Source organism: Solanum pennellii, chromosome 8 (genome assembly GCF_001406875.1).
Source record: "Solanum pennellii chromosome 8, SPENNV200".
Classification (NCBI taxonomy): domain Eukaryota; kingdom Viridiplantae; phylum Streptophyta; class Magnoliopsida; order Solanales; family Solanaceae; genus Solanum; species Solanum pennellii.
This window is the reverse complement of record NC_028644.1, coordinates 57332208-57342092: the sequence shown is the minus strand read 5'-3', so window position 1 is coordinate 57342092 and position 9885 is coordinate 57332208.

Here is a 9885-nt window from a genome sequence, read left to right as displayed (position 1 = left end):
TGAAGGCTAGTGCACGTTCTACTGCTGCAGTTAGAAGTGCAAGAACCTTCAAGGTATCAAATTTTAGAATACCTGAGACTAATGTGGTTGAGTTGTCTGGTGAGGAAGTGGAAAAGAAAACTAAGAAAAAGAGGTCAGAGAAGAAAAAGGGAAAGGCTACAAAGAAGGTTGAAAACACAAAGTCAAAAGGGAAGAGATCTGAGGGAAAGAGGAAGCGGTCACAGGGACCTGGTTCCCAAGCCAGGAAAGTTGAGAGTGTCAACATGCAGGAGGTTGTTGACAGCCTGAGAAACCAAGCAGTCTTGGCAGGAAGAGTTTTTGATATGGGAATCATAACTCTTCCTGGCATGGATTCTCTTCACGATATGGTAGAGATTCAATCTTGGCTGCACTTGTTCGACAGAAAATCCCCCATCCTCCATGAAGAAGAAGTGCGTGAATTTTACTATAATGTTCAATTCAGGGAAGATGGGAGCATCCTCACACGGGTAAATGATATTGCTGTATTTTTAGATGAGGATGTGTTGAGCAAAATTCTCAGGGTGCCTAAAGAGGGGACCCGGTCTGTACTGGGCAAAACTTGCTCTTCTGAGTTTGCTTCTGTGATTTCTAAGACACCCACAACCAAGGTTGCTGGGATTTATAAGAAAATCATGAAGAGTGAGTACCAGTTGGTCTTTGAGTTCGTCAACAAAGTTCTCCTTCCTCGCACTGAAAAGAGGACAGTAGCAACTGCTGCTGACTTGTTTGTAATGGAGATGTTGTGTAACTTTGAAGCCCTGAACCTCCCAGGCCTAATGCTTGAGCATATCCACAAAACAGTCATTGAGAGAAAAGGTGTGCATGGAATGGGCTATGGATACTTCCTCACAGAGGTATTCAAACATTTTCACATTCCTCTCAGTGCTGGAAGGATGGGGACGGTTAAACAGACTATCTCCGAGAGTACCTTGGTTGAGTGCGAGTGCATTGAAGGAAGAGGCTATCCAAAGAGCAAGATGGCTCAACTTATTGAAGATCAGGATCAGCTTAAGCACGAGGTTGAGGAGCTCACTGTGCGATTGAGTGGTAAAGAGGCTGAGATTGCTATACTCAAAGCAGAACTGCTTACTGCACAGAGTGAGGGACCTGGTTCTTCAGTGGTACATGCTCTGGAGAGAGAGAATGCTGAGTTGAAGGCGAAGATAACTGCCTTGCAGGAAAAGGCTATCAAAGATAATGATGCTGCCAATGCACGACTCACTCTTGTCATCCAGATAATGTGTCGTCTTTTTTTTGTGTGGCTTATCATTGTGTTGATGGATATTCAGTTTGTTTTTAATGTATTTATGTTATGATGGCATGCTGGTTAACTTATTCCTTTGCTGTTCTGATTATCTTCTTTTGTGCATGCTTTTCCCTTACTGATTGATTGCTCTTTAGCTTTGATCTTGTTCAGTATTTCTGTTGACATTATTGGTTTACTGCATATCTTTTTTATGATGCGAAAAGGGGGAAGTGAAACTGTAAGTAGCTAAATGTTTATTCATGTGAGGAATACAGTGAGGGGGAATATATAGTAAGGGGGAATACAGCAAGGGGGAACAAAGTTGGATAAGATCTGAGATCATTGTTTGTCATCATCAAAAAGGGGGAAAATGTTATTTGTAGTTTTGATGATTTGACAAACAAAGGGACCTTGTAAAGGTACCAGGTTTATTACTTGAGTATTGCAGGTTTCTTACTTGAGTAATGCAGATGAAACAAACCAGGGACCTAGTAGAGGTACCAGGCTCTCATGATGACGAGCCAGTTGACTGCCAGCTGGAGACGGTACAGAAAGTAGGTGCACACTTCCCGATGGCGTCAGAAAGTGTGACTCTTCCAGCCAATGGCAAAGAGGTTTAGGAAAGTGACTTGTCCATATAAAAGGCACTTTCCTAAACATTTTTTAGTAGTTTTTGCAACTTGAGAGAAACCTCTTCAAGAACATTTGCAAAGGCTACTAGAAAACAAAGGCAGAATTATTCCAAGAACAACAGCAATCTCTGGAGCTTTTCGTGTAGTTGTTTAGGAAGACATTCTCTTGTTCTTAAACTGTAAACTATTCCTGAATCTATAAAGGAATCAGTGTGTAGTGTTAAAAGTCTAGGTTGTCCAAGTGGGATAACTTAGTGGGTAGATAGTATTCTACTTAGGCTTGTTAAGCAATAGGGACTATTGCTTAACTGTGAGATTGATAACTCCTTCTCACGTTTGGTGTAATCGTGTTTTACTTTTGCTTTTGAAGATTAGTGAAAACGATTGAAAATCCTGTGAGACAGGTCGTGGTTTTACTCCCTTAAGCAAGGAGGTTTCCACGTAAAATCGTCGTGTTGATTTTACTGCATTTAACTTTCTGGTTTTAGTGTAGTAAGGGACCTGGTCCATTACTTGTTAAGTGAAGGCATATATTCTATCAACATGTAAACCATACACCACATACAAATGTCTGAAAATTGAAAGTAAGAAGCAATAAAAGTGTCAGTACTCAAAACATGAGGATTCACCAACTCTTGATCTTCGAATTGTCAATGAGATCAACTAGCCACACGTGTACGAGGTAGGAGCGTCAGACCCTACATTAGCGAAACAATGTAGGCACAAATATACAGTAGTACATGAAGTGTACTAAATATGATACCATTGCATAAAAGATATGAAATCATGCTAAAAAGACTTTCCATGACATGCAATGATTAAACTAAGTCATAAAATAAAAAGGTTAGAAAACACAAATTGTAATCATGGTCAATGCAAACTTAACATATTTAAAATACTTAATGATATACTAAAAAATAACCTAGTTCGTTATTGTGGGATGTTTACCATTAACCGACATAGACCATGTGAGCTAGAACATGGAATTCAATGTCTATCCTACACCGAAAAGAGATTTCATTGTTTGCAAAGCAACAACCTTAAACTTCTAGATTATGTGGATCCACTAGCTAAACATCATACGGAGGCACATGGTTAGGACAAGCTAAGACCTTTACTAACGTGAGAGCTTTCATATTAATATCTTCTCGGGGCTAAGTAAAATTTCATGGAATAGTCATTAATCATATTCATTTTGTCATTCATGGAAAGACAATTAAGCTATCAATCCAAGCTAAAGTTATTTAGACTAGCTCTTTAATTTTTGATTCAACTTAAGTGAGAAAATCTTCACCCTTGTGAATTCTTATGTGAGAATTCCTTTCACAATCAAGATCATATTAATATATGAGAAAATCTTTCTCAATTTTCATTGATACATCCATTTAAAACCATCCTTAATTCATAATCACCAATCTCGTAATAACATGCATATCTTCATACTTCATAAGATTCACCATGTATTCATAGTAAAAAATTATAAATCATGCATGGTTTCATATGAATTCAATTCAAAATCATGTAAATTCTTCATTTCATGTATTATAAGATAGAAAATAGGCAATTGAATCATAATTGAAAAGAACCATAAAGATTGAAAAAATCCTAACTTTGATCAATTGAATTTAACTTGGAGAATCCCAATGGAGGAATGGACTCCATTGATGAAGACTAACATACTTGATGATCAAAGTCCAAATCTATGGTGAATTGTAGACCTTGAAGTGAAATCCTAACTTCTTCTTCCTTTGCTATTTAGGGAGGAACTTGGAGGGAATTTGGGATTTAGGAGAATGATTTAGAATTGGATAGTTTTAGGACTTAAAATACTTATATGGGGCTTAGAATAGGGGCCAGTTTGACAGAAATTAGGTATTAAACACATATAAAAAAGACTCAAAAAATAACTAACGACTCTGTCCACGGGTGAGACCTATGAACCGTAGACCTTTCTACGCTCCGTATTAGTCAATCACTGACCAAGTACTAAAGCTCTAATTTCAATAAGATTTGACGAGACCGGTCTATGACCCGTAGAAGTTAACTTTGACCCTAAAATTTTACTAAGTTTGGGACCTTTCTACGAGATCTGTCACGCACCGGGCATACACCCTGGATGTGGTTGTCACTCGAAAATCATTGCTAGCATCAAGCGAACCCTTAACTCAACGAATGACTTAACTCATGAAGAAAATACTTTTAAAAGTAAATTGATCTACTCAATAAACACTTAGAATGTATTAAGATATAACATTCACTGGCCAAAAGTGGCAACTCAAGTCTCAACCATTTAACAGGAAATTGAAACTTAAGAACGAACATCTGACTGTCTATCTATGAAGCCTCTAAACAACTGTGATAAATGTCGGGACAGACCCATGACATCCTAATGAACTAACTAATTTTGAAAGCAATAAAATAGGATACTCTAAAAGTAAGATGACTCACCAATAACTCCGAAGCTCAACTAGAATCAACGATGCGCTGGATATTGATCCTGGTTACCTGTGTCTGCATCATAATAAGATGTAGGCCAAATGACATCAGTAAATTGGATGTACGAGTATGCAAGGGAAATTTTAAAATAAGGCATAAGCTTGAAAAAAACTGAAGAAATTATCTAGCTCAACTCAACTCAACTCAAAATGACTGGACTCATTTAATTATAAAGCAGTTTAAAACAAGTGAAATATAAAGAAAAACTATTTAAAACTTTATATCAACTTTGTGTGCATGCAAATATACATATAAATATGAAATGTATATTAAAAATACAAATGAACTGTGTATATAAAAATACAATTAATTACTTCTGTGGGAATTTCTCTAACCGACAACCATCACATAAGAGCTATTGTGATGATACAACGTTTTGCCTCACGCTGCTAGGGCCGTCCTATAACTCGCCGAGGTTATGAAACATGAACTACTAAGTGGATCCACTAGTCTATGCTAAAAAACACTAAAGAAATCATCTAAAAAAGTATGACCATTTTCTATCTATGATGGCTAGCTGTTTTTTTAAAAGACATACTTCGATCATTTTATGGTTTGAGATAATTGCTCAAAAACATAACTCAAAGGCTATCTTGGAAATAAAAGTTTCCTCTCTTACTTAATAGTAAAAGCGTTTACTCTAATCTGAAAATTAGCTCAAACACTCTTTGGAAAATCTCACTTTCCGTTCTTATTTAAATGTGAAAACATTTTAAACTCTTTGGGAATACATAGTCCCCATATACTTCTATGAAGAAATGAATTTCAAACTTTAAACTTTAGTCTTTACTTTTTACTCAACTTGAACTTTAAGTCTTAAAGCTAAGTTAAAAGCATTTGCAAAAGACTTTTGAAAAAGACTCTAAGACTTCCTAGACTTGACTCTTAACTTACCTTGAATTTGAAGTTATGGATTCAAGATGATGATTCATGTTTCTGGATGATTTCTAGATGTTTAGAAGTCACTTAGAGTAGTTAGAATCAACAGAAAGTGTTAAAACACTTTAGAAAGACTTAAACAGACTGAATAACAAGAAAGTGGTGAAAACGAGATTTAGGCGCATCCTGGACGCGCCGCGCCAGGCCCAACTTCCAAACTATAGTGATGTATTATACATATATATCATATATTTACCTACTTACGTACTATTCCTATCTAAAATTAATCTATATAGTGTGAAGTTTCCCACTAAGTTAATATAGTTTAACTTATTATAAGTATCATTTTTATTGGATGCCAATTTTACTTATAATAACAGACTTTACTTAAAATTATAAAAAATAACATTTTTAATTGTATAAACTATTCTTAGAAATATTAATTGAACTCTTTATCCTTTACTAAAATACTCTATAATAGATCAAACTATAATTTACTATCTTTTAATATTTAAAACTTTATAAATCAAATTTAGCATTATTAAAAATATGTATGAATTCTCATATTTAAGTCCCGCATTGTTATTAACTTATTATTATTGTTCTTCTTCTCTTCCTCAAAAATTCAATTCCAATTTTCTGACATTTTCATTCTCTTATTCAAGAAAAGATGAATCCCGGGAACCCATGAAATCCAACGGAAATCGATTCTTCTTCAAGTTTACGAATCTGTTTGACTTATAAGTCAAAAGTCATAAATCAAAATATAAATATTTTTTTAACTTAATCAAAAACTCTAAAAGTGCTTACAAGATATTTTAGCTTAAAAACACTTAAAATAAGCCAATTCGAATAGGCTCTATGTATGGTGGATATTTTTTATGTCCTTTCGTCAAGGGTATGTGGAAATATATTTTGAGATAAATCTTGATACTGATTTAGTGACAAAAATATCATGTTGTCAATCTTTTCTGTTACTATTAATTTGTTACAAATAATTATTTTATATTATTGTACTCATACATAATGTAATTGATTTTTCTTTGCTTAATTGTTTATAGTGAGTTTTCGTACATCGAGACCAACATAATTTTGATTTATTGATATCAATGGTAAAATTTTATGCACAATATTTAATTTTGCTCCTTAATTATTAATAATGAGTGATATGTTTCTCTTAAGGTATACTTTTAATATTAAGAAATGATCTTATGTTATTTTTTTGTACTTAATTATAATTAATATACCTTTTTAGATGTATATTTCGTATTAATATAATGCACACATGTAAAATACGTAATAAACTTCACTATATGAAGTTAAGTGTCGGCAATGGCTTTGGGATATTATAAACTTTATATATAATTAATTGTCAGTTAGTGTTTCATTTTCAAAGTTTGGTAGGGTATTACAAATGAGAAAAAATGGAAAGTTTTGGAGCATACAGGTCTTTATTTATTCAACAAAAAATAATAAATTTTGATGGAACATGTTGGTTTTTTTTTAACACAACAATAAATAAGCCTGAAATTGTTTTCCCATATAATCTCATAAAAATTATAGTTCTTTTGTTTTTAATTAGAGCAAGACAAAACATATTTCCCCTCACATTATTAGTGTACGTGTTCCAGGACTATACACATACTTGGTCTTCTTTTGATTTGTATGTTATAATTTTTTTTTAAAAAAAATAGCCTTTTCCTCCTATTTTTTTAGTATTTCACTTCTGATACTTCAAAATAATTTATTCCACTAAAGGTGAATAAAAAATTAAATTTTAAAATAAATCTATTGCACTCATGTTAAAATGATACTTTAAATAAACAGAAAAAGGTTAAAATTGTCTTTGATTTATGCGAAATAGATTATTTATATTTACGTTATATTTTGGGGTAAAAATATCTCTGTATATATTTTAAGAGACCACAAATACACTTAAGAATTTACAATTCAATTTTTTTATGACATGACAAGGTACATGAGACTACTCTCTCCATTTAAATATTGTCAACTAGGGCTTACTAATTATTTTTAAAAAATATACCTTTTCATTGATATTGTCACTAAAGCTTTTCAGTTATTTTTACGCTTAGTTTATGATTTTGTGTTTATTTCTTCATTGTTTTTTTCTTTTAAAAGCACAAATGACATTGATCAAAGAGGAGTTTAAAGACACTATACATTTTTATTTTTATGTCATATTTAAGTGCATAAAATATACAATAATGTATTGCATTGTAGGAGATTTGAGTGTAGAAGTAATTTTGGTATTTTTTGCAATAATATTAGATGTTTTTAAATATTGACAGTACATTTTATTGATTTTAGAAACTTAGGTTGTAACTAAATATTAATTATCATTTTTTTGTTGAAATAATAGATTTTACTAGTGAATGGCTATCGCAATCTTAGTTGCCGCTAAAAATCACTCAAAACCTTTGTGGCAATATTTTGAGATTTGTGAAGACTTTTATCATCGCTAAAAGTATATTTTTTCTAAGCGAATCCTAGTTGGCTACACTAAGAGGGGAGAGATTAGTTTCACGTGGCTTTCCACGTCATTAACTTTTTGAGTTATTAACTCTTGATAGTATTTGTAATCTCTTAAGATAATAACGGTGCATTTTCTTTTATCAAAATGTAATGGAGGATATAAAAAGTGGTCTATTTAATATAGTTTTGAGTTGATTTTGATCCTTTTCACTTAAATAAATACATTTCATTGAAAAAAATAATTGTTTATATATATATATATATATATATATATATATATATATATATATTTCAGTCATGATACCTAAAAATTGTTCAGTAATATTATTTCCCTCAAATATTACAAATTATTTAATATTTTGAAATATATATTTCCCTCCTTATGTACTTTGAAATCATTCATGATTATTTGGTATGATTGACGAGTAATTTATAACAGGACGACGCACATGAAGCTATAGTTCTAAAATGTAATTTCTTTCTTTCTTTCTTTATTGCTTTAAAATCATGACGGTCTAACATAATTTATGAGTAATCCAACATGATAATTAAACTGAAAATAATACGAAGTCAGACTAGTCACTATTGTGATATGAAGGAAGACTACGTAGGTTAAATATATATAGCATATATAAAGTTACTTCGATTTGTCATAACTTACGTGCCACGATGTTGATATTTATTTTCCCTCTCTTTTATTCATAGCTTTGACATACATGACAAACCAACATAATTTGTGAGTAACGCAACATGATAGCTAGAGAGAATATAACATGAAATCAGACCGGGTTGTCATGGCCTGCATTCTACAATTTTTTATTTGGTTCGATTTTTATTAACGAAATTTTTGTAATTTGATATTTTGGTTAGATTTCAGGTTGAGGTTGGGAGGGTCTCGAGTATGGCGTCATATCTTGGGTTAGGGTTAAGTCATGAGACAGGTCTTGAATTAGTCCAGTCTCAAGTCGGTTGGATGCGGGTTGGGTCACGTTATGAGGTGGTAGGTTAAAAGGGCTAGGATCAGGGCGTTTGGGTGGATTAGGTGGTTGGGGTGGAGGTGGCAAGGTTGAAAGACAAATTAGGTAAACATCAGCCTTATTCTAAAGGGTGTTTTTGATATTTTTTTTACTCCTCTTCAGAAGTTATCACACTTTTTGCTCTCTTGGTGATTAGGGATGACAATGGGGCGGGATGGATGCGTAGCGAAATGGATTTAAGGCTATGTGGGGCAGGACAGGTTTAAGGTTATGTGGGGCGGGTTGATGTGGGTTTCTTGTTAATTAATATGGGGCGGGCCGGATTGCTGGTATATGTGATTTTATATGGGTTCAAACTTAATTTTAAGTTTTACATGTTATATAGTGATAGAACTTTATTTATGAAAACAATTTCATTAAAGCTACTAAAATATTCAAGATAATAAATGAAAATGATTTAATACAAAATAATGTAATTTCTTGCATGTTATCTAATTGATCTCTAAAAAATAGAAATTTTAAGTCATTAATTCTATTAAATTAATACAACTTGATGAAAAAATGAATTTATATTTATGAATTTTTTTTATCATCAAACATAACTAGAAAAGGAAAATATTAAGAAAATTATGTGGGGCGGGCGGGGCGGTTGAAAATGAAAAGTGTTGTTATACGGGGCGGGACGGATTAAAATTTTTACTGATTAAGCTCAATCCATCCCCTACACCGCCCTATTGCCATCCGTATTGGTGACTCAAACTCATAACCTCAGGGGTTTGAGGTGATGACCTGGATTTGAACCTAGCAAAGAGATGAGTCTTATGATGTATTTTATAGAACCTCCACGACAACACAAGTATAGCTAGATGACATATTACTTACTATATGGTCACATGATGCAAGTAAAATCAACATGTATTTTATTGTCATATTCTTGCTAGCTGGCCCCTATAACATGGTATTTTGTATGTTTTAGGCAAAGTACTGATAACTTTTCTTCCCACACGAGTGAGTTGCCATCTACATTCTAGCCCAATCATATATATATATTTCAACATGTTTAAAGATACATAATCAATTCACTTCCCAAGCAAAATCGAAAGATAATTACTAATAGCTTTTGACATTCAATTTGAGTTGA